At 42.5% G+C, this 12,388-nt stretch overlaps 1 protein-coding gene across 3 annotated transcripts in view; it reads right to left on the bottom strand.

Moving 5' to 3' along the window:
- The window catches only part of IL21R (interleukin 21 receptor), a 35,982-nt gene that overhangs the window by 13,941 nt on the left and 9,653 nt on the right, over nt 1-12,388 (bottom strand). The gene's annotated exons all lie outside the window — the stretch shown is intronic.

The raw sequence follows: 12,388 nt of genomic DNA, 5'->3' as shown, positions 1-12,388 counted from the left end.
GGGACTCGCTGCTCTCCCCCACACACTCAGTCCACACTGTGGGGGGGGGGGAGGTTAAATGTGGGCATTTACGCAGCTGAGGAGGAAGGAGCGGGGCGGGGACGCTGGTTTGGAAAGTGATATTCAATGAGCAGCAATCTTGGGTGCCCCCTCCCATAAGACACTTGTGTTGACATGAACCTTGTAAATTGTCTCCTCACTAAACAACGAATCTAAGATTCACCCACAAAGGAGACCCCGACTGGGTCCCGAAGATAAGGTTCGTCCCATGAGCCTTTACTCAATCCAAAGCCCAGGCTGCCCATGAGGCAGCGCCCTGGAAACCCAGACCCCGCCAACCAAAGGGGACCTGGGCGCCCCGGTCTAGGTGAGATGGAGAAGAGACCTTTGTGGAGAACAGCAAGCCCATCCAGGAGGAGTGGACTCTGGTGCCCTTGACAGAGGAACAAGCCACCAGGCTGGCAGTGCCAGTCTTGCCCATTGCACCCCCAGTTCTGTGTCTGCTTGGGAGGTGCCAGCCAGAGGCCAGTGGGCCCGCCTGCCAGGCCAGGATCCCCACCCAGACAGGGGAATGGCTGGAACTGGAGCCTACAGGGATGATCCATGCAGGGAGCAAGTCACACACCTGGCTTCTTCCAGACCATCCCTGAGCCCACAGCGGGACCCTTCCCCCCCCACACACACACACACCGGGGTTCCCAAGATCCTTCTCCAGCCCCATCAAGAGCTCGCTCTGAGCTCCCTTCCAAGTCCCAAGTAGTCAGCCGCAAAGGGCACGGAGAGGGTCAGATTACCAGCTGTGTGGCTCTGGGCCAGTCACTTGCCCTCTCTGAGCCTTGCAGGAAACAGTAAAGCCCACTTCCAGGATTCTTGTGAGAATTCAGAGTGATTTGCATGCCCCTGACACCCAAACACTCAACAATAAAGAGCCCTGATTAATACAGAATTTAAGCTTCAGAAATGAAGGAATTCCAGAAGGACCTAGCCAAGAGCTCCCCAAATGTCTCACTTTCAAAATGTTGGCCATATTTGCAGATCATTTGTTTACTTAATGTTTTCTATAAATGAAGTTACTTACAAAATTAATCCCAACCTCATCCTAAGCAATAATCTCCATAGTCGTGCAATTTTCCCAACACACGTTAAAATGAATAACGTTACTATTAAAATACGATAGCCCGGCGGTGTAGCTCAGTGGTTGAGCGCCGGCCCATGCACCGGGAGGTAGCTGGTTCAATTCCTGGTCAGGACACATGCCCAGGTTTCAGACTCGATCCCCAGTAGGGGGCGTGCAGGAGGCAGCTGATGGATGTTTCTCTCTCATCGATGTTTCCATCTCTCTCTTCCTATCCCTTCCTCTCCGTGAAATCAATAAAAATTGTGGGTTGTTTTTTTAACAATAATGTTGGGGGAAACCCCTCATAAAGCTGCTTTGAAGCACATTGACCTGGCCCCAAGCCCAGCAGCAGTCCTGTTACCACACTTGGAGGACTGGACCTCCCACCACAGGAGATGGAGCCAGACCTGCGCCTCACTGGCGTGTCCACACCTGGGCCCCAGCCCAGCACAGGCCCTGCATCGCTCTGCCCCACCCCTCCCCAGCAGCTCTGCCTTGCCTGCAGGATGAAGCACAAATTCCTTCACCCAGATCCAAGGTCCCCTCGGCCAACATGCCTCAGGTCTACACAAATGACACCCAGGCCTGGGGGTGATGGGGAGCTGCTGCTCTGTCCGCCTGGCCTCTCTGCCCCTCTTATGAGGCACTCCTCCAACTGGCTGGGACTCCCGAGGGTGGGCACCTGGCCCAGGCCGGGCCAGCAAAGCACCCACCAGCCTAGCCGCAGGGACCCGGTCAGAATGGGCAGCAGCCCGGGCATGCCCGTGAGAGCTGTCCTGGGAATTTTCTAGAACTCTAATTGAGAGGGACTTTGGGGGTGCCCACTGGACGCTGGTGCCCGTCTCTGTCACCTACTACAGAAAGGTTGCCTGGAAATGAGGCCAGTACAGAGCGATACAGACTAGAGCCCCGGGGCTTCATTTAGGACCCGGATCCAGCCGTACGTGAAGTCCAAGCCTGGACTCTTCATTTACATAAGCCGGGGGTGGGGCGGGGAACCTGTTTTGCTCAACCATGTGGAATTATGCTTCTGTTGCTTGCCACCAAAGAAACCTGATACAGTGGGATAGAGTAAAGGGCCCAGGATTTGAAGCCAGAGGATCTTGGAGCTTTTCTGGGCCTTCACTCTCTGTCTTCAGTTCCCATCTCTAAAATGGGGACAATAATGCCCACGGCACCTGGCCGTGAAGGGGAGTCCGGGGGAAAGCAGACGGGGCAGTGCTCTGTGACTGCCAGCGACTATACGAGGGTGCTGGACTCCTGCTGTTACTGTCCCACTGATCGGAATTACTCAGAATCCTCCTCTCACCCCAGGCCCATCATGCCTCTCTGCCTTTGCATGAGGCAAATTCTCATGCCGTCTTCTCCTTGAACACCCTTTCCCCTCCCATCACTCTAGCCTCTGCCTTCACGGCCCACCTGCTTTATCCCTGCACCCAGGAAACCACCTTGAAATGTTCCAGAGCTCCTACCACTCACTGCAGTCAAGGTTTCCACCGTGCTGTTTTCTATTTGCCGTGTATCTTTATTTTACCTCCTGTTTCCGCGCCAATAAGCATGTCTTAAAGGAAGGTGCAATAACACTACCATTGACAGGTAATTAGCATGAAACGGAGAGGCAGTGTGTACCACAGTCGTTAAAACACAGACTTGGGGCCCGCGTGCCTTGGTTCAAATCCCAGCACTGCCGTTTGCACAGCTCTGTCCCGTCTCTCCCAGGCCTTGAGAAGTTTACTTCCTGGGCCTCGGGGTCCTCAGGGTGAAATGGAAGTAGTAATAGCAGTACTTGCATCATAAGTTTTTCACATTAAATTAGTCATTTGTAAAGCTTTTGGAACAAACCCTGGCACATAGTAGATGTTATCTAAGTGTTTCTTAAACGAAACAGTCAACTCACCATAAAACCAAATACAGCGAAATATGAAAACTAAATACAAGGAAAACAAAAGACAGTCATTGAATTTTAGGAAGATGCGACCCTGCTTAAGACTTAGGACCTGAGATTTTGTGTGCCTTTGTTTGAAAGGGGATGGAAGAGTGTCCGAGAGGCGTTTAAAACATCCTAGCACCAACCGAGATGCTCTCGCCTTCCGCCGTCAGTGGACGGAGAGAAGGTTGAAAAGGGTCTAACTCTTTCAGAGGGGCCCGGGGATGTTTACCACCAGCGGAAACAGGCCGCTCGCTTCTGGGAAACACCAGCCATGACCGATGGATGACGTCCTCTCCTCATGTTCCCACCCAACCGAGTGGGAACTCCCCCGCATCCCACTGCACTCCCTGCCCCGAATCCTCCTATTTATGGGACTTCTCACCCGGGCTCCTGAGGGCGACAGCAACTTACCTGCCAGCTGCACACCAGACCCAGGTAGGTGTGCTTCCTCAGCGCAGGACAGAGGGCGCCCTGCTGGGCTTCCTGCGAAGGGGCCCAGAGCAGCACCTCCCTGTGCAGCCTCCTGGAGAGGAGTGAGGAGCACCTGACACCTGGCCTGCCAGGTCCCAACTGGGTGTCCTTGGCCAAGTTCCTGACCCTCTGTTCTCGGTTTTCTCATCTATAAAATGGGGCCACGACTCTTGGCTACAAGTCTGTGGGAGCACCACCCGCCTCATTGCAGGTGGGGCGCTCCAGCACAGCCCTGGATGGCTGGGAGCCCTGGACAGGCGCTTGCGCACCAGGCCCCAGTGCCGAGAAGTGGTTTCTGGGCTTGTGGTAATGCAGCTTAAAAGTTGGCCAGATTTCAGAAGATTCTGAGGAAGTAGACCAGCCTGGGGGCAGAAAACAAGATTGAAGTAGCTGCTGTGGAGAATATAAAGTGGTTTCTTTCCCCGTCAACAGAGAAATGCAAATAAAAAGCACAGCGGCACACCATTTCAATGTTATCAATTGGCAAAACCTAGAGTCTGCCGACACCCGTGTGTAATGGGAACTCCCGTTCACGGTTATCGGAAATGTAAATTGATACAATTGGTCTGGAAAATAGTTTGCATGAGCTCATCAGCATGAGCAAGCACTTGCCGTGAGACCCAGCAATTCCGCCCCTACGGACATTACAAGGGAGACTCTGCCGCGTGTGTACCCGAAGCGCATGCAGCAATGTTTACAGCAGCATTGATTTTTAATAACGAAAAGCTGGAAACAACCTAAATATCCAACAGCAAGAGAATGGAAAAGTAAATAGCGGTAGAATTACTCAATGTGAAAATGAATCATAGCTTCACACCACAAAACAAATGACTCTCACAAACAAAATGCGAAATGAAAACAAGTTAGGAGCGAACACCATCCGTGGCACACTCTATATGTTGTTCAGGTGAACTTCCATGTGTCCTTACAAAGCAAAGAGGTGCCCAAGCAGATGATAAACATCAAACTTCAAATAGTGTAGAAAAGGAGGGGATGTGATGAAAAGGGGTCTTCAGGGGTCTCAACAGTTTGGTAAACCTGAGTGACGTTCCCATGGATGTTGATTCCTATATTATTCTTCATACCTTTTTGTATGTCCAAACTATTTCATAGCTTTTTAAATGTAAGTGCATCTTAAGTTTGTAAAGTAAAATGTGGAGGGGGACTTTCACTTCTGGCTACGATGGAGTAGCTGGTCTCAGACTAATTCCCCTACTGAGAACAACTACTAATCAGGGAAAATATTGTGAGAAAACACGAGAGAGCAACCAAGGTAGAGAGTACTTGAGAGGACAGGGGTCGGAGTGGAGGAAAATGCACTGAAATTCTGTGTGCAATTTCCTTTCAAATAATTTGCCAAGTCATTGCTAATGAGTTGCATACCAAGAAACCTAGCAGAGAGCATTTGGTAATAGGCTAAAAAGCTAAGAAGAGATTTTTGGCAATTTCACAATGCTGAGGGAGGAATTGAAGTTCAAGGCCTAAAAAGAAAGATGGGCCCTGGTAAATACCCAGTTATTCAGGAAAGGTTATGCCTTAAGAGTAAGAAAAAAATGAGAAATAATTTAGCCTTGACAGCATCAAGGGGATCTGCCTATATGCTATATGTCTACTAGAAGAAAATGAAAACCTATCTGGAAAAAGATTTATCCAAAACCTTGATATTTTTCATACAAAATGTTCAGCATTCCCTTAAGTTGACAGGAAAACCAAGAAACAATATCAAATGACCAAAAACCAAGAGGAAAAGAGACAATGGAAAAACACATAGGTGACTCAGAAAATGGCATTATCAGACACGATTTAAAATAGCTATGATTAGTATGTTCAAGAATTCCACCAGAAATATGAAATTTATTTAAAATCAGAAACCCTAGAAATGAGAAATACAAAAATTGAAATTGATAAAAACTGAGTTGATGGATTTAGCCACAGATGAGAAACATTGGAAGAGAGGATTGGTGAACTAGAAGATCGGTCAATAAAAAATGCCAAGATTGAAATATGCAGAGAAAAAATATTTTTAAATACAGAAAAGAGCAAAATGGGCACATTAAACATTGTGAAAAGGTCTAAAATACATGTATTTGGAATTGAGAAAGAACTACTCAGAAGCAATCATAGAAAATGAGTTAAGTATTTTTCAAAACTAGAAAAAGACATTAAGCCACAGATTCAAGAAGTTCTACAAAATCCCAAAAGGAAAAATACAAAGAAAAACACATCTAGATACATCATAGAAAACTTTTTTAAAAAAATTAAAGATAAATACATACTTAAAAGCCAACTTAAATTTTATATCCAGCAAAAATATCCTTTAAAAAAAGTTAAGATCAAGGTGATAAAGAAATCAGTTAAAACTCCACAGTTAACATCATGCTTAATGATGAAAAATTAAAAGTTTTTCCTCTAAGATAAACAAGACAAGCATATTCACTCTCATGACTTTTATTAAACATTGTACTGGAGTTTCTAGCCAAGATGATAAGTCAAATAAAAGAAGTAAAAGGCATCCATATTGGAAAAGAAATAAAGTGTTGCTATTTTAAGATTATATAATTTTGTATATAAAATCCTAAGGAATTCACACCAAAAAAACAAAATGAAATAAAACAAATGAACAACCAAATACAATAGTTCCTTAGATATGACACCAAAAGCACAGCAACCTAAAAAAAAAAAAATAGATTGGACTATTTCTTTCTTTATTTTTTTAAATAGGTTTTATTGATTTTTTACAGAGAGGAAGGGAGAGGAATAGAGAGTTATAAACATCGATGAGAGAGAAACATCGATCAGCTGCCTCCTGCACACCCCTTACTGGGGATGTGCCTGCAACCAAGGTACATGCCCTTGATCAGAATCAAACCTGGGACCCTTCAGTCCGCAGGCCAACACTCTATCCACTGAGCCAAACCAGCTAGGGCTAGATTGGACTGTTTAAAATTTAAAACTTTTGTGCTTCAAAAGACACTATAAGAAAATTACATGACAATCTACAGAATGAGAAAAAATATTTGCAAATCATATCATTGTTAGGGGTTTTGTATTCAGAATATATCAAGACTTAAAAGACCACCCAATCTTAAAATGTGTAAAAGATTTGAGTAGACATTTCTCTAAGGAAGTTATATTAGTGGTCAATAAACACATGAAAAGATAATCATTATTATTAGTCATTTAGGAAATACAAATAAAGACCTCAATGTGATACCTCATACCAACTAGATGGCTATTTAAAAAAAAAAAGGGAAAATAAAGTATGGGCAAGAATGTGGAGAAATTGGCAACGTTGTACATTGATAATAGGAACGTAAAATGGTGTATCTTCTGTGGAAAACAAATTTGCAGTTACTCAAAATGTTAATACAGTATAGTGTCATCACATGACCAAGCAATTTGACCTCTAGTATGTAGCAAAAAGAGTTGAAAACATATGTCCACAGAAAACACCTTGTACACAAATGTTCATAGCAGCATTATTCATAATAGCCCAAAACTAGAAGCAACTCAAATTTCCACCAATTGGTGAATGGACATACAATATGTGGGATATCTATACAGTGGAATATTATTCAGCCATAAAAATGAGTGAAGTAATGATATATGTTACCACATGCATGAGCCTTGAAAATATATGCGAAGATAAATAAACCAGAAGCAAAAGCCACATATTGTGTGATTCCATTTATGTGAAATGTCCAGATTAAGCAAATCCATAGAGGCAGAAAGTAGGTCGTGGTTGCCAGGGAGTAGAGCTTTGAAGGGAGAGGAATGGGAGTGACTGCTAAGGGACGTAGGTTTTTTGTGTGTTTTTGAGAGATGAAAATGTTCAGCAGTTAGGTAGTGGAAATGGTTGCACAACTCTGTGAATATACTAAAAATGACTTAATTGTACACTTAAAAGAGTGATTTTTATATGTAAATTAGATCTTAAAATTTTTTTTAATTGAAAGCAAAATAAATACATTTTCTGACCAGGAAAAGCTGATAGAATTTGTCACTGGTATACCCGCATCAAAATATATACTAAAATGAGTTATTCAGGCGAAAGAAAAAGAATCCCAGGTGGGAAGGAAGCTACCATAGGAAGAAATAAAGAGCAAGAGACAGTATTATAAATATAAATAAATATGAATTGCTTAAAATAGCAATAATGATAATATTATGAAGCTGAAACCATATGTAGAATTAAAATACATGATAATGATACCCCAAAGGTCAATGAAGTGAAAGGTCACTGCATTGTCTGGGAAGTGTTAAAGGTACTAATATAAGATAGTCTCTAAAAATGTCAAACATGCATGTTGTAATCTCTAATATACGCACTAACAGAATTAAAAAAGGAAGTATAACTAACAATAGACTGAAAACATAGAATAACAATTTGTTTAAAACTTTATCCTTCTAAACCAGTGGTTCTCAACCTTCCTAATGCCGCGACCCTTTCATACAGTTCCTCATGTTGTGGTGACCCCCAATTTCATTGTTACAAATGGAACATAATTAAAGCATAGTGATTAATCACAAAAACAGTATGTAATTATATATGTGTTTTCCGATGGTCTTAGGCGACCCCTGTGAAAGGGTCGTTCGACCCCCAAAGGGGTCGCGACCCACAGGTTGAGAACCGCTGCTCTAAACACTGGGACAAAGAAGGGGAAAAAAGGAACAAAGAATAGATGAGGCAAAAGGAAATAAATAGCAAGATGATAGGCTTCATCTCAAACACATCAGCACCTTAATCAAATATAAGAAAACTAAACACTTGAATTAAACACATAACCTTATACCAAAACTTGACATTACAAGAAATTTAAATTATAGGTCAAACGCTCTGATAAATATACATACAGAAATTCTATGGAAAATATTAACAAATCAAACCTAATGATATATGCGAAAGTAGGTAATACATCAGTATCACATGAGATATATGTCAGGAATGCAAGGTTAGTTCAACATCTGAAAATCAGTATAGTGGTTTCCTTTAATCCATGGTTCCATTTTATGCGGTTTTATTCATGCATGGTCAACTGCGGACTGAAAATATTAATTCCAGAAATAAATAATGCATCATTTTAAATTGGTGTGATAAAATCTCACACTGTCCCACCTGGAACATGAATTATTCCTCTGCCCAGTGTAGCCACATTTTATATGCTACCTGCCCATTGACCACTTAGCCTTCTCAGAAGTCATCAGATCCACTGTCGTGGTATTGCACCGCTTGTGTTCAAATAACCCTTATTTTACTTAACGCTGGCCCCAAAGCACAAGAGTAGTGATGCTGGCGATTCAGATATGCCGAAAAGAAGCCATAAAGTGCTTCCTTTAAGTGAAAAGGTGAAAGTTCTATACGTAATAAGAATCAAAATCATATGCTGAGGTTGCTAAGATATGCAGTAAGAATAAATCTTCTATCCATGATATTGTGAAGAGGGAAAAAGAAATTTATGCTAGTTTTGCTGTCACACTTCAAACTACAAAAGTAAGAGCCACAGTGCATGATAAGTGCTTAGTTAAAATGGAAAAGGCGCCCTCACTAGTTTTGCTCAGTGGATAGAGCATTGGCCTGTGGACCAAAGGATCTGGGTTCGATTCCAGGCAAGGGCACATACTTGGTTGCAGGCTCCTCCCTGGCCCGGGCCCTGGTCAGGGCACGTGCAGGAGGCAACCAATCGATGCATTTCTCTCACATCGATGTTTCTCTCTGTCTTTCCCTCTCTCTTCCACACTCTCTAAAAAATCAATGGAAAAATATCCTCGGGTGAGGATTAACAAAAACAAATAAATAAATGAATGAATAAAAAAGGAAAGACATTAAATCTGTGGGTGGAAGACATGAACAGAAAATGTGCTCTAATTGATGGCAACATGCTGGATCAGAAAGGACCCCTGAAATGAGTGGACCAAGTCATTTACTGCAAGTAAGGGATGGTTACCCTGATTTAGGAATAGGTTTGGCATTTTATCATCTCACATCATCACAAAAATAAGGGTAACTACAGTACAATAAGATATTTTGAGACCAACATGCATAAGGAATGTTGACACAAAAAATCCTCAACAAAATACTAGCAAACCACATTTAACACCACATTAAAAAGGGATATACACTATGAATAAATGGGACTTAACCTTGGGATGCAAGGATGGCTCAAAATACAAAAATACGATACATCAACAGAAAAAGGACAGAAATGACATGATTATTTCAAATAATGCCGAAAAAGCATTCGACAAAATTCAACATCTTTTCATGATGAAGACATTCAATAAACTAGTAATAGAATAAAATTACCTGAACATAATAAACGCCATAAATGAATACACTGTTCGCCTCAATGGTAAATAGCTGAAAGCTTTCCCTCTAATATAAAAAAATACAAGGCAAGGCCTGGCTGGTGTTCCCAGTGGTTAGAGTGTTGACCTACTCACCGAAGGGTCACAGGTTCGATTCCTGATTAAGAGTATGTACCTGGGTTACCGGCTCGATCCCTGGCCCAGCTGAGACATGTGCAGAAGACAACCAGTGGATGTGTCTCACATCAATGTCTCTCTCTCTCTCTCTCTCTCTCTCTCTCTCTCTCTCTCTCTCCCCTTTCCTCCCTCCCACTCTCCCCAAAAATCAATGGAAAAAACATATTCTCAGGTGAGGATTAACAACAAAATAAAAACACAGAAACAAGGCAAGAAGGCTCACCCTTGCCACCACTAACATAATCCTGGGTGTCTTAGCCAAAGCAATTAGTCAAATAAATAAATAAACAAATGGCAGTCAAGTTGGGAAGGAAGAAGTAAAATTATCTCTGTTCACAGGTGGCATGATCTTAAATATAAATAACCCCGAAGATTCCACATAATAAACCTGTTAGACTAATTAACCAATTCAGTAAAGTGGCAGAATACAAAACCACACTCAAAAATCAGCTGCATTTCTATACACGAACAAAGAACAATGCACAAATAACTTAAAAAGCATGCCATTTACTAGTATCAAAAAGAATAAAAGCCTTAGGAGTAAACTTAATCAAGGAGGTGAAAGACTCGGACACTTAAAACTACAAAAGAAACAGCTGAAAGAAATTAAAGAAGACACAAATAAATAGAAAAATATTCCATGTTCATGGATTGGAAGGCTTGATATATTTTAAGTGCCCAAAGCAATCTACAGATTCAATGCAATCTCTGTCAAAATCCCAATGACATTATTTGCAAACAGAGAAAAATCTTAAAATTTATATGGAATCTCAAAAGGCCCCAAATAACCAAATCTTGAGAAAGAAGAATGAAGATGAAGGCCTCAGACTTCCTGGTTTCAAAATATATTACCAAGCTACAGTAATCAACGTAGGTATTGGCATAAAGAGAGGCAAGTAGGTATTGAGACCAATGGAACAGAATAGAGGCCCAGAAATAACCCCTGTGGACATGGTCAAATGATCTTTGACAAGGAGGCGGGGGGGGGGGGGGGGAGTCTCTTTAACAAATGGCGCTGGGAAATCTGGAAATCCACATGCAAAAGAATGAAGAGCGGGTCCAGGGGGTCCCCAAAGGCGTAGATGGAGTCGGCGAAGAAGGAATGACACGGAGACAGCATTCAGTTGATCAGCAGCCTAGCCAGGATCTCTAGCGAAGTTCTGGTTAGGATCTCCAGCCAGGTTCTGTGTCCATGTTCCCTCGCTAGGTTCTCCAGCCAGGTTCAGTCACCAGGTTCTAGTCAGGTTCTCTTGCCAATTTCTGTAGTCAGGTTCAGTCCAGGATCTTCAGCCAGGTTCTCTCGCTAGGTTCTGTCTCTAGGTTCTGAGGCCAGTTTCTGTCCAGGATCTTTTGCCATGTTCTCTCCAGCGAAGTTCTTCTGTCTCTAGAGAACGTTCTGTGTAGGTTCTGTGCCTAGGTTCTGTCTCTCTTGGTTCTGTCTTCTAAGTTCTGTCTTCTTACATCTGTATTTATACCAGTTGATTCCAATCCTATCAATCTCTATTCCAAAGGTTAGGGCGTTTCTTATCTCCATTCCAGGGAGTAAAGATTATGTAGCTTAAGCATGATTGTTCGTAGTTAAAGTGATTAATTACCCTCCTGGCACTTAGTTAAGGGGTTTTATTCCCTCCCTAACTTTGGGGGAAAATCCCTACCTGGGGAAACAACCTTTCTAAGAGAGGAGACCTTGGTTAAAACACAGTGCCAAGAAGGTGAGCAAACATATTAAGAACAGTATGCCATATATGCCAGGTCCTTTGAAACAGCAAGGATGGACTGGCTCCCGGCAGACTCTTATCTTACATCACATACAAAGTTAATTCAAAATGGATTAAAGGCCTAAATGTAAACCCTGAAACTATAAAACTCCTAGAAAAAAAATATAGGGAGAAACTTCATGACACTGGGCTTGGCAATTATTTATGGGATATGACACCTAAAGCACAAGCAACAAAGCAAACACAGACAACTAGGATGGCCTCAAACTTTGGGGCAGCAGAGAAAACAATCAACAGGGGATACAACCTACAGAATGATAAAATAAAATAAAAGAAATTGCACACCCTATATTGAATATATTCAGAATTTATAAAGAACTCCTATATCTCAGAACACAAAAACAAAAAAATGGGCAAAGGACTTAAATAGATATTTCTCCAGCGAAGATAAGCAAATGGCCAACAGGTGTCTGACAAGATGCTCTGCACCACTAGTCATCAGGGAGCCGCAGATCAAAACCACCACGAGTTACTGCTTCACACCTGCTGAGATGACTGCTGTGTTGGGGAGGATGTGGGAAATCTGGATCCCTTGCACCCTGCTGGTGGAATTGTAAAACAATGCAAATGCTACAGAAAACAGTATGGCGTTTCCTTTAAAATATTGAA

This window comes from Myotis myotis, unplaced genomic scaffold (genome assembly GCF_014108235.1).
Source record: "Myotis myotis isolate mMyoMyo1 unplaced genomic scaffold, mMyoMyo1.p scaffold_m19_p_35, whole genome shotgun sequence".
NCBI lineage: Eukaryota > Metazoa > Chordata > Mammalia > Chiroptera > Vespertilionidae > Myotis > Myotis myotis.
This window is presented reverse-complemented; position numbering and strand designations above follow the sequence as displayed.